Below are 22,731 nucleotides of genomic sequence, written 5' to 3'. Positions count from 1 at the left end.
CAAAAGGATCTCTCTGACAAAAGCAGAGACTCACTGACCTATTTACATCATATGCATGTTGTGATCTGCATCAGGTACATGTTCTTTGCAGCAGGCACATTAACCTCCTGCGCTGCCGCCTACTGCTATTTCACTACTGGAACCACAAACATAGTCTGCCAGACTGCCAACGCACCTACTTATATAGGCCAACAACTGGTGTTTCTATTTTTTGTTTTATATAGCGAACTAAACCCGAGACATCGGGTATCACTATCAGAGCGCCTTACATGAGCACCAGTTTCGTTACATTAGCATTATGCCTAAATAAACCTTAGAATAAAGCTTAAAATCCATGCCGGGGTAATTTGCCCCAACATTGTCAGGAACGTGACAACCAGAAATCAGATAAAACCAGGAAAGACATTCAATGGCACAGTTATCCAAAGCACATTCTGGGGGCAAGATAGAGGCAGATAAAAGTGGAAAGGGAACCCCTAAGTCCAAGCATTTATTTAACATTGCTCAGCAGTCTGTCACCAGAGTCAAAGGAAGCAAATATTTTATGTATGCTGCTGAAAAAACATCCAAAACCTGCTAACTTCCGCTTAAAGTACAATTGCAAACTTACCAATAGATCTGTTGCAGAGTGCGTACAGCCACTGGTTCGGGCACATAAAACCTGCGCAATAAAAAAAGTGGTGGAGCATCAGGGACTGTTGTGAAGGCACTCGTATTTCAAACTAACATTTATAAACAAAAAACAGCCACCTAGTTATCCATGTTAGTCTGAGTCACTCTGCTTCGTTGCTGCTAACATCGCCATAGATGAAAGAGAACAGAGAGTGCTTGGAGATTTAACTAGAGTTTGACAAATTGGCTCTGTGAAATAAGGAGCTATAATCTCTGCACTCTCTGCCCCCACGCCCTCCCCTTTAATATCTGAGGGCAGGCGGGAAGCCCTCACCCGACCAGATCCTACACCCAGGCCAGTCTCCCAGTACTACCAGTGTCTCCCTCACATGCTATAGGGCTTTCTGTCCAGCGTGTTACCTTCTCTTGGTGTCCATGGCTCCATGGCTCTGAGTTTGTGTTTCCCATTGCCAGTGCCTGTGTTCCCCAGTGTCTCTTGTTTCCCAATATTAACACCCACGCCTCCTTGCCCCTTAGTCCGTGTGTACTGGCACATTGTGAGTTTGGGCCTCAGAGGTGGTAACTGCCCAAGTGTGATGCCTCCCTGTCCTGGAATCCATGTCCGCGTTCCCAGGGCCCCCTGTCCCTGTGTCTGGCTACCATGGCTGTCTGTCTATCTCAGGATTCACTTCTCCTGGTTACAGTCTGTATGTACCCTGCCTCAGTGGGGGACTCTTCTGCTCTAGAAATCCTTTGTGCCCATTGGTGAGATCACCCTGAACTGAACTGAGTGCCCTAAGATTCCCTAAACTCCTGTCCCAGAGCCCTGTCCCAGTATCTGGGTCTCCCAGTTCCAGTGTTTGCATCTCCTGCTCTTGAAATCCACAGTGCCCACTACCCAGAGTCAAGAGTCCATATCTTCCTGTCCCAGTATCTGGGTCTCCCAGTTCCAGTGTTTGCGTCTCCCGCTCTTGAAATACATAGAGCCCACTGGCCAGATCGCCCTGAACTTGAGCGACTGTCGTAAGAGACCATAACTTCTTGTCCCAGTATCTGAGTCTACCCGTTCCAGTGTTTGCGTCTCCCGCTCTTGAAATTCATAACGCCCACTACCCACAGTCAAGAGTCCATATCTTCCCGTTCCAGTGTTGGTGTCTCCCGCTCTTGAAATCCATACCGCCCACTGGTCAGATCACCCTGGACTTGAGCGAGTGCCGTAAGAGTCCATATCTTCCTATCCTAGAGCCCTGTTCCAGATTTTGGTGCTTGGGTCTTGAAGCCTCCCTCTCCATTGGCCATGTCCCGCTGGCCTTGTACTGAGATTCCCAAGAGTTGGAGTCTGTCCCGAGCCCTCCCCCAGCCTCAGTGTCTCCTGTCCAGAGGCGGTGTGGACACTCGTGTGGTTGTCGATGCACCGCGTGCTCCTGGTTGGTACAGAAAGGTTCTGAAAGGCGTCTTGGCATCAGTGTTCTAAAGGACCTCTGTACATCTCTGGAAACAGTTGTGTTTTATATTTTCTGGAATACCCTGATGAGTTACTCATGATCATTCATCTAATGTTGGTTTTCCTCACCAGATCATAATTAAGAAACTATTGCCTCGTTCAGCAGTAAAGATGCACTAATCCTACCCAAAGCAACAATCTCTCTCGAAATTACCTAGAATGATAGACCCCCTCCCTTTCCTATAGAAGGACCTGGTTGAAAGTGTGACTCCAGCCAATAGTGTACTTCTTAGCTTGGGCTATGAGGTGCTATATTCTTGAAGATATGACTGTACGTGGGACAATATGTTCCCCTTTTGCTACTTTGCTAGTAGTGTGGAGTAGCTGCATGAGATTGACCTAGAGAGAGATGGCAGCTGAGGTGGCTGACTTGGTTGGGTGTAAGATGGTCTGCAAGGTCCCTGCACACAAAGCCTTACATCTCTCATTCATAGGGCACAGAAAGGGAACAAAATCATGTCCTTTTCGTTCTGCGCTCAGGCACCACATACCCCAAACTCTGCTCAATTTAAACCGCCCTCTACTGTTTACAGTGGATTCAGACTGTAAATATAACAGACACATGCTTTTTCAAAAATGGTTTTGGATGAATCCCTATGTAGCGCTCAGGTACATCAGTGGTGTTCAGATGCGGGTGGGCTCTCACTGGAAGAAGAGGGTTGTGGTAAATTTAAATTACCTATACTTAATTTATGCGGTAAAGTTCAATAAGAATAACTCAGTCAAAAATAAGAGGCATGATCCGTGGTATTTGAGGTTTTAAAAGGGGTTTTATTCCTTAAAAAGGAATTGGGTATATGGTTCGAACCATGGCAAATCGTATTCCGTTGCCACGAAGGCTCGGGAAAGGATAGACAATACTTTATTGACAAGTTATCATATATATAGTCAATGCATTACAGTAAAGACAGATGCAGGAGGCGTAACAGCTGAGAGGAGAGATAAAAATACACATACGTAATGAAAGAGGCGTTACAATAGGCGTGCATGAGGGCATGTACTAGAAACGTCATTATGTGATATCACAGGTGGGTGGATCCATAAGAGAATCCTGCAGTGTAAGCAGAAATATATGCGCGCGCAGCAGTATGACGTGTAATTGACGTGTAACTGGAGGGTGAAGGGGACTTGACATTTAGCCTTACATGAGGAGACAGAAGTCTGGGGTGTCAGAACAACCTAATCCCAAATCGTATCTAGTATCTTGTGTTTAAGGAACTGTATTATCTGGAAGGAAAGGTCTCTCGGGCAAAAGGCTATTCTATACTGACTGCTAGTGCGTGCATATGCGTCTACGTGTCTACATGAGATGCGAGGGGGCATGGGCCTACCATGGTAACAGGAGCTATGAATTACTTGCATGGAGACAGTGAGGCCGGGCAGTTTGCTCTGCAGCTGGAAGGATGTTTTCCTAAACTACTAGACAGGAATGTATTTTCGAGGAGCGGAGCAGATAACTTGAAGGCAAAATACCGTTTTGGCAGGCAACAGGCTGAGCCAGGCACCGTTAGCCGCGCAGGGAGTAAGACAAAGGTCATAGATACAGATGCTCATCCAGGCTGGAGCATTCAGAGGCAGAAAGCAGGAAAGGACTCGATGACAGAAATCAGGGCCTAACTCGCCTGAGCCAGGGAAAACGTGAAAAGTGCACCATGAAAAGACGTTGGCAAGGCACACTTAGGAACGGAATATCTGACCCATTCATGGTGGATCTGAAAGAGGACATGTTAACGTTGGACGCAAATGTATTTGCGTCTTCATAGCTGATATAGGAGGGAAGTTACATGCACTTTAAGCTCGTACATGGAGACGGTGGGGTACACGTTAGGGAACATTTCTGACCATAAAATTTATATTTCCTCAGGGTAGGGAGCGGGCCACAGAGGGATAGTCTGGTGGCATCAGGCAACGACTGAGGTCGCCTCAAGAAACCACTTCCGTGGTGACTAGAATCAAATAGCATTTTGTTGAGGTTTAACTTGCGTGCAATATTTACTGATTTACACATTCACCAAGTATTCTTAACTAGGGGGAGGCTATGACTAAATTCTTTGGGGTGGGCAAATTCTCTTACATTAGATAAGGGCAGCACAATGACAAAAATCTTTTACACAAAGGGGGCCTGAGGTTTTAAGAGCCGTGTGACCGACTGAAGGACAGTGCACAAGTGGCCATTGTTCTGCTCATTGATAACTAGCCAGCGGACCTTGGAAGTATGCCCTCGGCCGAGAATGACCTGTGAGTTACCTGCATTTGACCCCTCCCAAAGTCCCGCCTGGCTGGGCCTAACACTACCTTTCTGTACAGCTCCTAACTGAGAAGCCTGTCTGAAAACCTCTCTGTGCAGGCCTGGGGCCAAAGAGGCCTATCTGAGCGACGCATGGCCCCAGAGGCCTGCCTGCAGCGCCTAGTCCGACCGAGAGGACTGCCTACGTAGTGCTTGAACTCAGAGGCCTGTCTCGGTCTGTGCAGTGCTTGGTCCGAGAGGACTGCCGCTGTATGTATCGCCTGGCCTCAGAGGCCTGACTGTGTCGCTCTCTCTAATGGGGAACTTTATTATGCGCATGCTCAGGCTAGTTTCAGCCCCAAGCTTCACTTGCGCACTGTCTGCAGGTACTGTCTAGACTGACTGAGCTGAGTGAGTGTGTGGACTGTCACTCAAGCTGCAGCAGTCCAGCTGCCCCTGCGCGCAGCGCACTCCAGATAAATCGGGTGCTGCCCGGATTCCCGGCGGCGGCGGGCGGGTAGCGCCGCTTATTAATTTGCATTGCAGCAGCAAACAATATTTTCAGTGTGCAATATTTTCGCCGCGACAGTGGGTCCATGTGGCTAGTGGGGCTATGCCTCTACGCCCCAATGGAAGCACCGCGGCTGGTGTGAACCCTGGACAAGCAGCAACCACAATCCTAGTCATGGTAGGGCACAAGCAAACCCCAACTTAACCTGTGCTGTACCTCCTGGTATCTTGGCACAGAGCAGTCAGGCTTAACTTAGAGGCAATGTGTAAAATATTTGGGCAACACTTCAAACAGTAAAACAGTGAAGACACCAAACAAAAAGATCCCACGTCATATTAGAAAACAGAGCTTAATTTAATAAATAAACCAAAACCAAAACATCAAAAAATCTAACAAAAAAACGGAAGTTATGAATTATTAAAGCATAAACTGCAAAATAGTGCCTACCATGGCTATCTGGTCGCGCTAGACCAGGTCAAAGTCAAAAGTACAGGATGCCTGAGATAGCGTGTAGGTTGGATATAGTCTCAGATTAGTCCTGCTGAAGTTTTACCTCCTCAAGCTTTGTGGCAAGAGTCCTGTTCACGTTTGAGAGAGTCGTTAGGAGCAATGCAGCGTCACAGGTGAAAGTCGTGTGGTGCAAATAGCAGACCGGGCATCACAAGTGGGCCTTCGCATTGGTGGTCCCCTGAGGGCTTTTGGTGCTGCTGTGTGAAGAAGTTAGGCTCTGGTATGTTTTGCGAGGAGTTACAAGCGGTAGGATCTCCATTTCTGCCTTCAAGAGCCCGCCCTGCAGGGTCGGAGCCCCCGGTAAATGGAACTCTTTAGTATATTTGAACAGAGGGGGATGACCCGCTAACAACGTTGCCAGCCATATCTGGATTTACTTGGCCATTTTGTATTTCATTGAAGAAAGGGAGAGGAGAAGGGTGTCTTCCTTTCTCCCGCAACTTCGCTGCTCAAGCGTACATTTTTTGGAACACTGCAGCATCTGTTTAAGCACTTGGCAACAATTTTGAAAAGCACTTGCCAGCAGAATTGAAAATGCATCATCAGGCTGGCTAAAGAATTAGTGGTACTGGGTGAAAGAACGCCATTGAGCAGAAAGGTAAGAGTCCAGTACACACTTGCGGATACCTAACTGGTGCATGCTGGGACCCGCAAAATATATATATATATATATATATATATATATATATATATATATATATATATATATATATATATATATATATATATATATATATATATATATATATATATATATATATATATATATATATATATATATATATACACACTCATATATACACACACATATATATATATATATATATATATATATCTGAATATCTCCGAACCTCTCTGTAGTGCCCAGCCGGAACACAACCAAAGGACGAAATACAGACTCCAAAATATTGTGGAAAATGCAGGTCTTTATTTCAGGATGTCAGACGCGTTTCGAATACCCTTGTATTCTTTCTCAATTAACAAACAAAATAGTCCACTTTCAGTTTTTATATTGTTTTTTGTGTGATGCTTTCACCTCCCCTCTGTGATTAGTGGAAATAGAGGAAATACTAGACCAGAATGCATGCTGGGACTTGTAGTTGTAAAATAAAAGCCTCATTAGTTAACTGGCATTTGAAGTTTGCATAACATTACCGCATGAATGCAGTTTTGTAAGTAATAGCGTAATGCACAATTGTCATGACATTGTTTTAAAATCACGTTTTGTTTTGAATGGGTTGCCAATTTCATTATATATTTTCTCAATGAATATAAATAAATAAATAAATATATACATTGATAAAATATGCTATACAAAAATATATTGTTAAAATATATATCCATCATTCTCCTTATAGTAAAAAAATGACAAATAAATACATATTTCATATATACAGAATACAATATAAAAATAGAAATATGCTATTTAAAATATTGACACTCTTCAATTTTATACATGGAAATCATGGAATGAATTCCGAAACCCACGTTTTGGCTAACTCTATTGACCAAAATTTGTCAAATATCAAAAGAACGTGCAACACTACGCAATGTGCAAAAATACAAACTAAGTGCAAGCTATGCATTGTTTTGTAGCAGCATAAAGGTATTTCCTTGAATAAAGTGCAAAAATAGTGATGTGATGATTACTAAACTTCACTGTATTTGTGCTTCTTACTAAACAAAGTCTTGACATTTTCAAGATAAGTGTTTTAAAACTTATAAGCAAAAAATAAATTATGCTTATAATGTGAAAGACTAAAAACAATATTGAGACAAAAATAGCATGAAGTAGGGGCAACGGTAATATTCTCAGGGATATTATTAGATACAAGAATTTGGAAACATATAGGGAACATATGGCCAATGGATGAAGCATCAGAGGAAATGATGTAGGTCCTCTGTGTTGTTTAATCCATTTGGCTGTCTACTGTCCAATTCAATAATGAATTTGGATTCCAACTGCCGCAAGCACTTTTCTCTGTTTCCACCTCGCGGATTATCCTTCACAGCTCCGATAACAAAATATTTTAAATCCGCTAGATTGTTTTGGTGGATATATATATTGGAGAAGTGTGGCTCACCGGTTAGAGGCGGCAGACCCAGAAGCAGAGGTCGGCTCGGGACCAGGGTTCAATTCCCGACGCGGCAGGGTACGGAACCAATGTCAGCGGGCTCGATAAATCTCGCCTCAGTGCCTCTCTAACCATGGGTCCCACGCTGCAACTCTGGGCAATAGCTTGCTTAATCTCCACAACGGCCCCCTCGCTGCTGGGGATGCCTGGCTTCACCTTGGGGATGTCTCACAGGGAAAGCCAGGACGGGTTCCCCAGGGGCACACAGCGCCAAGAAACCCTGGGGTGAACGTGCGCTCTACAAATTCGGACTAACATAACATATATATATATATATCACTACAACTTTTCACCAAATGCTGCCGAACTCCTTGAGGTGCTCCGTCCGTGAGGAATGGAAGTCACGTATTTATGCCACAGACCCTACAACAGCAGGAAGGGCACTCACAGGATCAATCACAGGAATTTATTGATGAGCAGACACGTTTCGGTGACCTTGCCTTTTTCAATGCTCATAACAATGAAACACACCCCAGTGATGTTTTTTTTTTATTTCATCAAACTGCGCTCCTATTGGAGGATACAAGTAAGGCAAAAGAGGAGGGACTAGCCTTCATAGTCAAATGCTCATGTTTTTATGACAGTCATGTGAGCATGTCCATCAATAATAAGAGCCCAATGGCATGAAGTTGTGTTAACGGTATAATTCTCATGTAATGCATTGATTGCTTAATAGAAGTTGTCAAAATATAGATATTAAGTAAACACAACATTCATTTTCATATTGCATGCTAATACATAATTTGCATTCCATCCTACTAAAAATAAAACCATGTACGGGCTTGCCAGAGATCCTCGAGGGAGCGGTTCTGTACCATAACACGGGCACAACTGTAATCCTGTGTGCCCGTTGTTCACTTGTGTGTGTATTGTTCAGATGGCCCAATGTTCCAGGTGACCCTCACCTGCTGCCTTTAATCTGGTTATTCGCTGGACCAGTGCCACAGGAAAACACAAATCCAATGACCGTTTCCCGAATTGAATAATCCCAGATTGTCCATCGATGTGATGCGAGCCAAGTCCTTTCCAGAGGCGATGGTTCAGGCTCACAAATTCGACGGGTGCCTCTACCTGGCAGAGACGATTCTGCGTAAATAAACAAACCAAATCCTTGACAAGCAAAGAATGTAGCGCACTCCAGAGTCTGCAAAATATTGTTTTATTGCAGCATAGCTAACAAACGCATTTTGGTCATCATTGCCTTTCTCAATTTCAGCATTACATCTACAGACATGCCAACCCTCCCGATTCAGGCGGGAGACTACCTTTTTAGGTTTCGCCTGAGACAGTGCATGCTGTCTCTTCGAGACATTTAGTAAGTGACTTTTAAAAGTGCCACATGAGGCTTTTGGTGGCCTAAAGCTTGCGTGCACCTGAGCGTGCACTCCCGCAGCAGCCATCTGCCTTTCTGTCATGGCTCATTAACCCCTTGTATGCTGATGACGAACCCCAGCCGTCATGCACTACGGTGCTCGTGTGCTGATGACGGCTGGGGTTCGTCATGGCCCGCCCCTGTTCTTTTGTTTACCGCACAGTGGCGGAAACGGGCCAGCAGCGAAGGGGTTAAACCTTCCAGCGCGTGAATCATGCTCCTCCACCCCCTTGCTGTCTGCTCTCACTACCCCCTCTCCCTTCTCCCCCTCGCTCCTCGTTAGCTTGTTATTCTTAACTTCGGAAGCATCTGATGTGAATTCTTCAAGGAGCAATTCACTTCCGACTAAGCCAATACCGCCTCAGACAGTAGACATTTTCGGGTGCTTGTTCCTGTTTTCATGATTTTAAGTCACTTTCCTATGAAAGTTCTACGTGATTTACTTCAGAGACCTGAGCTTTCTTTTTTTTGCTACAACAAGGAAAAATATAAAACATTGTATTGCAAGTCAAAATAAAAATAATCGGGTTCGACTATTTTGCAGCATCTGTAAACTCCAGTACTAGACTCGTTTCAGTGTAAACATAAACGTCTCTCTTTATAGCACATTTTTCAGTGGTGCTGCGTTGTTTTATATCCAATGAGGTAATCTTTGTCTAGTAACCACTGCTCCCTATTTATTCAGACCACAACATTTCACAACCCTGCCTGTATTTTATGTATTGAGGAACTGATATATAAGAGCAGAAGGCACTTCTGTGATTATCACAAACCTGTGTGTTCAAAGTTACTATGCGTACAGCAACACTCCCATATCTAATGTGAAACGGGCTCTGGTAAAAGTAAGGGAAATCAGTTCCAATTTCTCCCAGCTGAAAAACAAAAGACACACCTAACTGGGTGCAGAAGCCCCTTAGACCCCTGCGCCCTCGTAACTGGTACACTACTAACACATAAGCCACTGACATTGAGGTCCTGGTACACAAAGTGGACCTATAGTCCACCGCTAGTGCTGCACAGTCTGGTGTAACTCCGTTACCATTCTAAACTAAAGCAGAACTCACTTACCCCTCTTTTGACATGTGATATTGGCACATCAGAGAGTCAGGAACCTGCTCGGGCCGGAAGGCCACATGCGTTCTTCCAAAGTGTCAGGAAAGGCATATCCATTGACATGCCTTAAAAAGTCTGCCTAGAAAATTGTAATTTATTCCATTTTAGATTGTCAGTTTTCAGAAGTTATTTTTTGAAATGTATGTCTGTGCTGAAGCCTGCAAAGCAGTCGCCGGGAATACTTACTTCTGGAGTACAGTGCGACTTCCATGCACTCCTCGCTCTAATCGGGGGGAGCAGCGGCTTTGCTGCCTTCACACTCTCAGTTCTGTGTCTAGTTGTCTAATAATCATGTAGATACATTTTTGTATTTGTATACGCAGTTAAATATTTATGCACTTGTAAACTATTTTTTTTTTCAAATCAGCCGTCCCTAAAATGCATTTGTTGTTCCGCGTAATTCACGTATGATTAATAGAAGATTCCTCCCTAAAGGCCAGATCGTTCTATTGCCTTAGTAACACATCATTTGCAAGTTTAGGAGTGGTGATGCTTGCCATAAAACTATTTGGAAACCCTTTCACGACTCTTTAAAAGAGAAAGCCGTATGACTATATCTTGGAGGTAGGCAAATGTAGCTCATAAAGCGTTGCTCATGTATTTTAAATAGAAGCTATACCGAACTTAAGTAAAAAAGAGTTTTAGTGTAGTTAATCAATGCTGAATTATTTTATGAATTATGGTTTTGGCAGCGATTTCAAAGCATTGTTTTGTGAAAAATGCTTCCTAAAATTGTCTTGGCATATCTGTGTAAGTCTTTTTCATATTATATTAAATTGACCATAATCAAGAGCGTTGGCTCAAATGCACAATAAAGCTGGATAGGGGACCAAACTCAAATACTGGCAAGGTTCAAGTTTATCTGATATACATGCAGGTGTTAGCATCCTCAGCACCACAGGCTGCAGTACCATAACAAAACACACATGGTGCTATGCAAGTTTGAATAGAAATATAGGTGATTTTATTAATAGTGAAATCAACGCCATCACTCCTAAGTAAAATTGGTGTCATGCACACAGCAACATAATTTTAGAGTAGTTACTCGTACCTTTAAATCCTCCTCTCATAATAACAACACTAATAATAATAATATTATGAAGTAGATACATAAAACAAAAAAATATATAATACTATTACCATTTATTCTATAATGAATGTTTATAACTCACAAATAAATATTTATTAAAGCAATATCAAAGTGGAACTACATTTAGCTCTGTGCTTTTAATTAGTGGGATAAAGCCACCACTGAAGTTCCAACTCATCAAACATGTCTTTACTTTATTGTTTATGTTCAGCTACTTTTCGGATATGAAGTACCCCTATCAGTAGCTGAAAAATAGCCGAACGCCTACATTTGTAATTCACTCTAGGAATACATTCATGCAGGCCCTAATAAGCTTTTCAGTGGCCTAAAGAAAAATAATTTAAGGATTAGCTTATTTGGACAGCGATATTATTCACAGCCATTATATCTTTGAACATAACACTTTGTATATAGACAAAATATAACAAGCATTGGCATAGCCAATAGGTCTCACCTTTGGGACCTTATAAGTATTTAGTTATGCAGCATAATATCCTTGGTGCAACAATCAACTGTCCCCCTTGCTGTCTGCTCTCACTACCACCCTCCCTTCTCCCCCTCCCTTCTCCCCCTCCCTCCTCATTAGCTTGTTATTCTTTTTTTTATCATTATTTTTATTTGCATTTCCAACACAGAACATAATGAGCATGTCACATTGAATTGTCCACCCCCTTCCACCCTACCGCCACCCGCCACCCACCTCCCTCGGCATAGCATAAAACATATCATCGCTTTGATATAGAGGAACCCATCATCCATGTGGAAAAGTAGCTGTATCCAAGTCCATCCCATATACAGTAGGGCTGCCAGAGCCACCTTCTCTACCCCCTGAGAGCCCCCCATCCAGGCCATAGTAGCGTCGCCATTTCCCCCACACTCTGGAGAACTTCTTCGGGAAGCCTCTTGCTTTATAAGTAACTCTTTCAGCAGTCATATATATATATATATATATATATATATATATATATATATATATATATATATATATATATATATATATATATATATATATATATATATATATATATATATATATATATATATCCATCCCCCTCCTCCATTCCTCTAGCTTCGGGGGTTTCGGGGCTCCCCATTCATGTGCCACATCCCTCTTGGCTACCACTAATGCTAATGTAAGGAAGATGAGATGGGGTCGAGTCAGATCTATATCGTTCGTTATCCCCAGTAAGACTCATTTGGGTTCCAGGGGTAGGGGCACTTCAAGTATTTCTCTCAGTATCCTGGCCTAGTAACTTTGGAGGACCCCACACTCCCAGATGGTGTGGTAAAAGTTACCCTCAGCCACACCGCAAACAACTAGGGTCAGTAGCCCGCCCCATCCGGTGTAGACCGAATCGATCGTAGTAGACTCTGTGTAGGACCTTAAATTGAATGAATTGGAGTCGAAATTTTATTGCCACCTCCCTAGGGTGCATCAGCACAGTTTCCCAATCCAGCGTGTCCATCTCCCCTATATTCGATTTCCACACACTCCTCAGTTTCACCAGTCCGTCCGGCATGTTGTTAAGTAGGGTTTTATAAGTCAAGGAAACCAGCTTAGCCTGAACCTGGTCCTGTAATAAGCGGCCCTATAGCGGAGCGTACTCCGGCAAGGGGTCAGAGAGCGTCTCTTCTGCCTGCCAGGCGTGGCGTATTTGCGCATACTTTAGGAATTGAGAGAGGTGCAAGCCGTACTCAGCCCTTAATTCCTGAAAGGACTGCAGGGCGCCCCAGCGCTGGAGGTCACCCAACACGGAAATGCCAATATCGTCCCACCTCCGGTAGCCTCTCAGCTTATGTAATTCCCGTAGCCATGTGCATTTCCAAAATTGGGGTTTGTCTCGACGGTTTGTGCCGCCAGCCGATTTGTCTTGTCGCCCTGTCCCAGAGCTCCTCAGTCACTCTTGTTGCTGATAATAGCGCTGCTTTCCCCTTCCCTCCATATATATAGTGCAGGCATGTACAACGGTCCAATTTCTCCCTTTCCAGTCTATATGTGGGGTGATCCGCAGGGGCATGTAACCAATCATTTATTGGTGAGAGATGTTCTGCTTAGTAGTATGCCTCCATGCTGGGGAGCTAAATCCCTCTATTGTACTGGTTCCTCTGTAGGGTCTCCAGCGCTATCCTAGGCTGTTTCCCCAACCAAAGCAACTCTCTAAGGCCCTCATTCATTTCTGTAAAAACATGACGCGTGAGGGGGAAGTACTCGTTTTGTAGTGCATAGAGGAACTGCGGTAGAGTGATCACTTAATACATCGCCGACCGTCCTAGCATTGTGAGTGGGAGAGTCTTCCATCTGCCTGCATCCTCTTTAAAGTTCAGTAGAACCCGTTGAATGTTTTCGTATAGGAGATAGATCTACTGTTCGTTATGTAATTCCTAAATACACAAACCCTTCAGTCGTCATCCGTAATGTCTCGGATATAGCCGGCCCCAGGTCTCACTCTCCAGGGTTGTACATGACCGATTTGTGCCAATTGATAGTATAGCCTGAGCGCGATGCATAATGGTCCAGCAAAGAAAATAGGCGCAGTATCGAGACCTCCGGGGATGTAACATACAGCAGGATGTCATCCGCGTATAGCGAGATCTTCTCTTCATACCCCTCTCCTTGGTGAGTTTAAAAAACAGTTATCTGACTATCCTGCCGTATTTCACATGCCACCACCTCCATGGTGAGGGCAAATAGTAGCAGTGACAGGGGACATCACTGGCGGGTCCCTCTTCGTATGGGAAAGTCCTCCGAAAGGATACCATTAACTTTAACCCTCGCTCGTGGGTCTGCATACAGAAGCGTGATCCACTTCCGAAACTTCGGACCAAAACCACATTTTATCAGCACGCTATCCAAGAAGGGCCAATGCACCGCGTCAAATGCTTTTTCAGCATCTAGGGAGAGAAATACATGAGGCTCCTCACGTACACACACCTCCATTAACCAGTTGTGTGTCCTCCGCAGGTTGTGTCTAGTCGTCATGTCTGGCAAGAAACCCGTTTGGTCTAGATGAATCAGGCATGTAATCACCTTTCGGAGTTGGAGAGCCAGGATCGTCGCTAGGAGTTTCACCTCTACATTCAATAACGAAATAGGGCGATACGATGAGCACTCCTCCGGCGGTTTGCCCTGCTTATAGATAGGTACTATCGTGGCCATTTGAAGATCTGGCGGGAGCATCCCTTCCTCCAACGCCCCGGTAAATAGCGCCAGCATATGCGTGGTGAGGAGGTCCGCCGTTCTTTTAAAGAATTTCGCAGGGAACTCCTTAGGGCCAGGAGATTTCCCCGGGCGCAGCTTAGCCATCGCTTCCCGCACCTCTGCCACAGTAATCTCTGCCTCCATGCTCTCCCGCCCCTCCACTTCGAGACAGGGGGTCTCCACCTCCTCTAGGTACTGACTGATCTCGGCCCCCTTGCCTAGGTCTCTAGCCCCATAAAATTCTTCATAATACTCTGCAAATGTCTGCGCAATCTGAGCGTCTGTTCAGATAGCACCCATTACCATTCAATGTGCACCCATTACCTGGTCAACCCATCTCGTCTCCTGCTCCCTATGACTCAGTTGAGAAAATTGAGAAAAATCCTAATTTTAAGACTTTCGGTGTTCACAGAAGGCATTCAGGCGTCCTAAAGTTAGTAGTCCTAACTTTACTACTACTAAATTGAGAAAAATCCTAATTTTAAGACTTTCAGTATTCAGAGGGCATTTAGGAGTCCTAAAGTTAGTAGTCCTAATGTGGAATTCTAGTTTGTGAGCTAAACATTATCTGCGCCAGCTTGTCACCCACGTACAACGTGCACGATCACCATTTTAGGCATCATGGTCTCCCTGTCCACGATCGATCGCCAGCGCGCCCCTCTGACCCAGCAAGCATCCTCCGCGCACCCTGGCTCCCCCTCCCTCCCCTCATGAGCATAACCCTTCTGCATGACCCTGTCCTTGGGAGTCACGCCAGCGCCTGACCAACACCTCCTCTCCTCCCATGAATGCCCCTCTGTTGATAAACCTTCCCTCCGCACTGGTCTGTCCACACGGCATGAATACCACTCCATTGATGACCCCTCACCCCGTGTCCAGCTGTCCACCCAAGCCCGAGGCCATCGCCTAAGCCGGGGATATCATTTACTGCCCCTTATTGTATGAGGTCGCTCTCCTTCAAAGGACCCTCTATTTATCCAGACCTCCCCACCCCCTGTGATATGATCAGGCGCACACATCCTAAGACTCGGCAGAACACTCAGCTGCGTGATGACCCCCTCCTCTTATCAGCAGGTTGAGGACCTCTATTGTGAAGGTATATGGGGGTGGGATTGACACGAGGATTACAGGGATGTCTTTTCCTTCATGCCACAATGTTCTGATTGTAATAAAGAAAGGTCACATGCCATAAACCAGTGTATAAGAGGCCAGGCCTCCGAGAGGCTGTTAGAGCACCTCGAGATGATACCTTGTTGTCTGATCTGATGTGTTCTGCTCCGTCGGAATAAACTTCTGTTTCCTGCCTTCTGGTCTCCGGCGCCTGCCTCATTGCTTGGTAAATTTGAATGGTACAAGGGCGGTTAGCGCCGGGCAAATCTTGAGAAAGGTCCTAGCCCTACCTTTTTCCACAATTGGCATCCCAAAGCGTGGGGCCCATCAGCGACACGTGGATCCAGTGGGAGAGGTCCCGATGACAGAGTGAACGACTGCAACGATCGGGAAGAGCTCGTGTCCGATAGACCCTCGTCTGACAGCCGATCATCCGACCTTCACTAGTTCTGAACAGACCTCTCTCGAGTGATCTACGGTCCTGACTGGGAACCATCAGGAGTGCCACGGGCATCACGAAGGAGAGAGGACGATCGGGCGCTGGATCCAGAGGACAGGAAACCGTCCATGCGGTCCGGGTAAGGTCGTGTAAACACGACAAATTGAAAAAAATATTGTTTTGTTTGGATAATACTAGTATTACGCTTTGTTGAAACCTCTGGAGATTCACTGTCTGCAAACGGGGAAAAACAAACAGGCTCTCTCTTTGCAAGCAGTGAAGGATAGGTAACGCAGACTTTTGTCCCCGTTGTAATCCGTCGTGCCTATCTTCCTCCCCCACTGTTTCCCGAACTGTCGTTCGTGGATTATTGTCTGGAGATTCTTTGTCTGCAAACAGGGAAGAACAAGGTCTCTCTTTGCAGGTAGAGAAAGAGTGGGTAACGATAACTTTTCGTGCCCACTTATTCTCCCCACTGGATTGTTTGATTGACCGATTATTCGGTATTGGTTCTTTTGAGGTATTCACGGCCTCCAAACAACGTAGAATAGAAATATTCTGTCTAGTCTTTGTCCGCCGTGATAAGATAGGTAGTGCAGACTTTTGTCCCCGTTGTAATCCGTCATGCCTGTCTTCTCCCCACTGGTTGGTAGCCTGTTTAGCCCGGACCGCTTATTAGAGATGAACCATCCAGCTCCACTGGAGGGCACCCCTAATAAGGACATGTTCACTAAGTATGGACTAGTCGCTATAGCTTACACTAAACTATGGCATAAATATACGAAAAAGAACCCTGAAAGTCAGTGGCCACTGATAGGTTCCTTTAATGAAAATAAAATAAAAACATTAGAAATCGCGCTCCAGAAGAATAAGACCACGCCCACTATGCTCGACAGTATCGGCATGTGGCGCAAAGAAATGGAACAACGAAAGAAAAGAGAAGAAGCAAAAATAGGGAAAGAATTACGAAAGGCAGCCCACCTAGCCGCAAAGCAACTAGAAGAAGAAATGAAAGAAAGAAAGGAAACCACGCGAAACCAAGAATCAGGGTCGACAGGCCAATGTCCTGTTAGGACCCCCTCTGCGCTCTACCCTGAATTGCCCTCCAAACAACGGGCGAACGATGAGTTACTGCTAGGTCCCCCAATCATCTACATGCCCCCTCCATATGCCCCCTGCCGACAAAGCTTTCACGCTCCGAGTGTGAGCGAAAGCGATCTTAGTGCTAGTGCACCAGCCCTCACGGCCTTTGCACCAGCCACATTAACAACCTCATCAGACGACCCCGAGTCTAGCAAACAATCACCAGCCAGACTAAATAGGTTGAACAAAGATGAGCGGGATGGGATCGACAAAATAGCAAAGACATTAGTAGAACGAAGGGAGAGCGAAGATTATACAATGAGCGTATATAATTCACATGCCGACAGCCACAGACGGCATTTCATCTTGCGATTCAGCTACTACACCCTGAACGCGTATGAAGATAGGTATCAAAGTAAGGGTCCCGCTAAACTAACAACACTGTATAGGAAAATTGATGTTGGAGATGGGACTGAACGTGAGGCGACGGAGCTCTTCATGCAGATGCTTGAGGTCTTCCGCCACCTCACGGAACAGAAACCAGAAGCCAAGGCTACAGTCCCTGAAACGACCTCGGTAGAAGTAGCCAATACTATGATGCCTATCAGAGAAGCGTCCCCTTACTGGATCCCGCCACGGGGCCAGGGAACGAGCGATGATATTAATAATGAAAATGCAAAGGGAAGGGTTGTGTACAATTGGGTTTACCAGCCATGGGACCGACAAGATATCCTAACCTTTAAGCAAACCCTGCCCGATTTAAGAAAGAACCCGACAGCATTTTATACCGAATTAGGCACAGCCTTGGGTTCGACGATAATGACTTTAGCAGACATTGACTTGTTCTTCGGGTTATGCCTGCCAGCTGACGTGTGGAAGCAAATCCGGAAGGCTGACCACACGGATCTGTTTGGACATACCTGGGACCAACTCTGTAAATTAGATAGACAACGAGAACCTGGAAGGAAACCAGTGAAAGACATACTAGAACTCCCAGACAAAATAGTTCAGAAATTAAAGACACTGATCCCAGAAAGAAAGGTAGACTGGTCGATAGTCACGGCCTGTCGACAGAAACCGCAGGAAGATGTGTCAGAATACTTCTCCCGATTCGAGACAGTGTTCTCCGACTACAGTGGCCAAGACATGACCACCGCAACCGGACAGCACCTGTTCGTACAAAATTATGTAAAGGGTCTAACGCAAGAGGTCTCCCAAAAGCTGCAGACGAGTGAGAGTAGTTGGGGGGCCTCCAAACCTGCAGCTATCCTTCAGATGGCTCAGTATTACGAGCACCAAAAGAATGAGAATGATAGGGCGTCCGAGAAAAAGAAGAAAGATTTAAAAGAAAGGGTAATGATAGCCCAGATACAAGGTATAACGGTAGGACGGGAACATCAAAGGGGGAACTACCAACCAGCCACCCCCAGAGATCTACCTCCTAAAGATCACACTCCCACACCCCACACTGGACGTAGAGACATTAGCAACGACCAATGCGCCTTCTGCAAAGGGTTCGGCCATTGGAAATACCAGTGTCCGGTTATGCTAGAGATGAATAGAAATAGGGACTCCAGGGATGTGGCAAGTGGTCCAAGAAATGGGGTACAAGGACGAGGGCCCGCCAACGGCACCAACAATGACAGATCAGGGAGACTGAACACATTTGACCGTCCCCGGCAGAACCAATATCAGCTGTCCGAAGGTGAATATGCCCCCGACTTTGCATAGGACTGCCAGGGGCAAGGGAGGGATCCAGTCGAGCTCTGTGTTGACCAGCAAGGTCCTTATGTCACCGCTAAGGTCCTGGGTACAGAGTCTCCATTCTTGGTAGACACTGGGGCGACACGTAGTGTGTTATCAAAACGACTGATTCCAAGGGCACCCTTGTCTGGCTCACACATAACGTCGATAGGTTTCGATGGAACGCCCTCCACTAACCCCCTGTCCGTACCTATTTCCTTTGATCTAGAAAACAACACCACTGACGCGACATTCCTGCTTTCCTCCAACTCCCCTGACGCCATTATGGGCATTGACTTACTGAAACATTTTCGAGCTACCATTAGGTGTTCCCCAGATGGAATACGAGTCATCCTGTACGACAACCCAGACATGCCCAGATCCCGTCCCCCACGACACATGTGCCCCATAACTGACACTGACATGTCCTTGCTTGACACCCTGCCTCCGTACCTGTGGGCCAAAAACGACTCTGATGTAGGGCGAATGATGATTGATCCTATCCACATAACTGTACGACAGGACGCTATGCTCCCGAAACTCCCGCAATATCGGATATCCCCAGAGGGTGAGAAGGCACTGGTAGCGATCATTCAGTCTCTGGTAGATGCAGGAGTGGTTGAAGAGGTGGTTAGCAACGTCTGCAACAGCCCAATCCTACCTATTGTTAAGAAGCAAGGTGAAGGAGATGAGAAAGCGTACCGCTTCATCATCGACTTACAAGAGATTAACAAAGTGGTTGTACCCCAATATCCCGTAGTCTCTGATATCACCACCATTTTGACCCTCATCCCGTCCACCGCCACCACCTTCACTGTTATCGACCTTAAGAACGCGTTTTTCTCTATCCCCATCCATCCAGACAGCCGTTATCTCTTCGGCTTCACTTTAAAATCCCGCTCGTACCGATTTTGTAGAGCTCCCCAGGGGTACACTGAAAGTCCCAGCATTTACAGCCAGGCCCTCAAAAGACAGCTGGATGCCTTCCAGCTACCAGAGGGAGTGGTGTTGATCCAATATGTCGATGATATCCTTTTGGCGGCCGACACCACCCCGCTTGCAACGGCAGCCACTGTCCAACTCCTACACTTTCTTGCAGAAAATGGCCATAAAGTCTCCAAAAAGAAGTTACAGTTCTGCCAGCCACAAGTGACTTACCTAGACCATCTTCTGTCCAAAGAAGGGAGGAAACTTACCCCTGACCGAATCCAAACCATCCTAGACACCCCCATCCCAAAAACACAAAAACAGGTCCGCTCTTTGGTTGGCCTAACCTCTTTTTGCAGACAGTGGTTGCCTAATTACAGCCTCATTGTGAAACCATTACTTGCCCTGCTGACCAAAGATGTCCCCTCCCCGCTTCCTTGGACCACTGAGTGTCAAGCCTCCTTTAAGGAATTACGGGATGCACTCTGCTCAGCACCCGTCCTCGGAACGCCGGATTACTCCAAACCCTTCTCCCTCTTCACCCACGAAAGGGAGGGATGCGCATTGTCTGTCCTAACTCAATCGATTGGTCCTAAGCAGCGCCCTTGTGCCTACTTCTCCGCCACTCTTGATCCTGTAGCCAGAGCTTTACCTGCCTGCCTTCGAGCAGTAGCTGCCGCTGCTGTCTCTATCCGTCAGAGCAAGGGAATCGTACTTTCCAACTCCCTCACTGTATTAGTGCCCCATGCAGTTGACACCCTTTTGAACCAGACAAAGACCCAACACCTGACTAGCGCACGACTGACAGGGTACGAGTTGACTCTGCTTGCACCCCACATCACACTAAAGAGATGCACGACTTTGAATCCTGCCACATTGTTACCCCTGCCTGAAAACGACCCCGACGTTCCTCCCATACACGACTGTGTGACCCTCACAGACGAACAGACTAGGAGTAGGGTTGACCTCCGAGACACTGCTTTTCCTGACCCCGATGGAGAGCTATGGGTAGACGGCTCATGCATCAAACTCCCAGATGGCACCACTTCAGCTGCCTATGCAGTAATGACAGCCCGAACAGTAGTTGAGACAGCCTGCATCACACAACGATCTGCCCAGGCAGCAGAGCTGATAGCCCTCACCCGAGCATGCATCATAGCCGCAGGGACCACCGCGAACGTATATACGGACAGCCAGTATGCCTTCGGAGTGGTCCACCATTTTGGGCTCCTGTGGAGGGAGAGGGGATTCCTGACGTCCCACGGCACCCCAATCCTCCACGGAGATTTAGTGTCCGCTCTGATTGAGGCAGTTCTCCTCCCCAAACGATTAGCGGTGATCAAATGTCAGGCACACAAAAAGGTGACAGACTTAGTCGGACAAGGGAATGCATTGGCCGACATCACTGCACGAACCACAGCTGAGAATAGGACGGTGACACGCATATATGTGACCAGGTCACAAGCAGAAAAATGGAGTGACACAAGGGAAATGATCAGAGACATACAGTCGGCCAGCACCCCTCACGAACTGACTAAGTGGGCAAGGGTGGGTTTGAAGGACGAAGAGGGTTGCTGGCGAACGAAGGATGCAAACAAGTGGTTGCTGTCCGACTCATATCTGATCCCCATACTGACAATGGCACATTCCCCCACACACATAGGATCTGCACCCATGATCGAACTCATTTCCAAAGTCTGGCACAATGACAAAATCCCCGACCCAGCCAGACGCCTAGTTCAGCAGTGCCTTATCTGTCTGCAACACAACCCCGGGAAATGAACTGTAGTACCCCGGGGAGGGTTTGGGACCCCCAATCACCCCTTTGAGGTCCTTCAGATGGACTACATCCAACTAGAGAGATGCCAAAGCCTGAAGTATGTACTAGTCATCGTATGTGCCTTCAGCAAATGGGTGGAGGCCTATCCAACCCGTGACAACACTGCCATGACTACTGCCAAAGTACTACTGAAGGAATTCTTCCCTCGCTATGGCCTTTGTCGAATTTTATGGAGCGACAATGGCCCCCACTTAAGCATGGGCGGAAAATCCGTTCCGCTCGCGGATTTTGCGGATTTTCGGGAAATTCGCAATCCGCGAGATTCGCGAATCTCCCGCAAAATCCGCAAATCCGCGAGCAGCGGATTTTGCTCGCACTGCTCGCACTGTTCGCGTGAGTTCGCGCCCCGCGAATAAGTGCAAAATTGCAGAAATACGCTCTTAGCAAAACTGAAAGTAACTACTTACCAGGTTCAAAAGTTCAGGCTCATCATTAGTAGCCATTTCCTGTAGTGCTTCCTGAGGGGCCCCTCCAGAGTTCAGTTGCCAGTTGAAACTATTATGTGACCCTGCTCTGAACCTCAGAATAGTTACACATATGCCACAAAGGTCCTGAATTACAGCTAAGGGAGACAAGCAGGAGCCAGGCTGGAAGTTAAAATCCATTAATCAGCCCCTAATTCATTATTGTCAGTTGGGGCAGGGCAGGTGTTGTAACTAATTTTGCAACAATGAAAGCACTTAGCAAGTGCAAAAGATCACTAATCAGGGCGCACTAAGGAAGCAGGTGCCAGCTAAAAAAATATTCTGTGACACATTAATCAGCCCCAAATTAATTCAGGTCACTTGAGGCAGGGAAGGTGTGCTTTGCTTTGCCGAAAATAATGTACACTGGACAACCAGAGGGTGTGGTGATGAAACAGAGGGTGGCATGGGTGGGCCAGAGGGTGGCATGAGTAGTCAGAGAGTGGCAGTGGTGACAGAGAGTGGCAGTGATGAAGAAGAGTGTCCCAAACAGGCTGGACACGTAGAAACAACAAGTTCGCAAAACTTGCGACCCGACAGGTAAGTTCGCAAATTGCGAAATTGTAAAAACCCTCGCGAACTGGCAGAAACACGGGCGAACACAAAAAAAAAAAATCCGCAAATCCGCGGGAATTCGCGGATTTTGCGGATTGCGAATCCGCAAATCCGCAAAATTCGCGAACGCGAGATCCGCAAAATTCGCCCATGCTTACCCCCACTTCATAGCTGAGGTTATCCAACTAATCCTAAAGGGGTTGGGGGTGAAGCAACGGTTTCATGCGGTCTTCCACCCCCAATCCGCCGGTCTAGTGGAACGCCATAATGCCACACTGAAGCTGAAACTGGCAAAAA

Source organism: Lissotriton vulgaris, chromosome 3_1 (genome assembly GCF_964263255.1).
Source record: "Lissotriton vulgaris chromosome 3_1, aLisVul1.2, whole genome shotgun sequence".
NCBI classification, from domain to species: Eukaryota; Metazoa; Chordata; class Amphibia; order Caudata; family Salamandridae; genus Lissotriton; species Lissotriton vulgaris.
Note: the sequence above shows the minus strand (reverse complement) of the source record.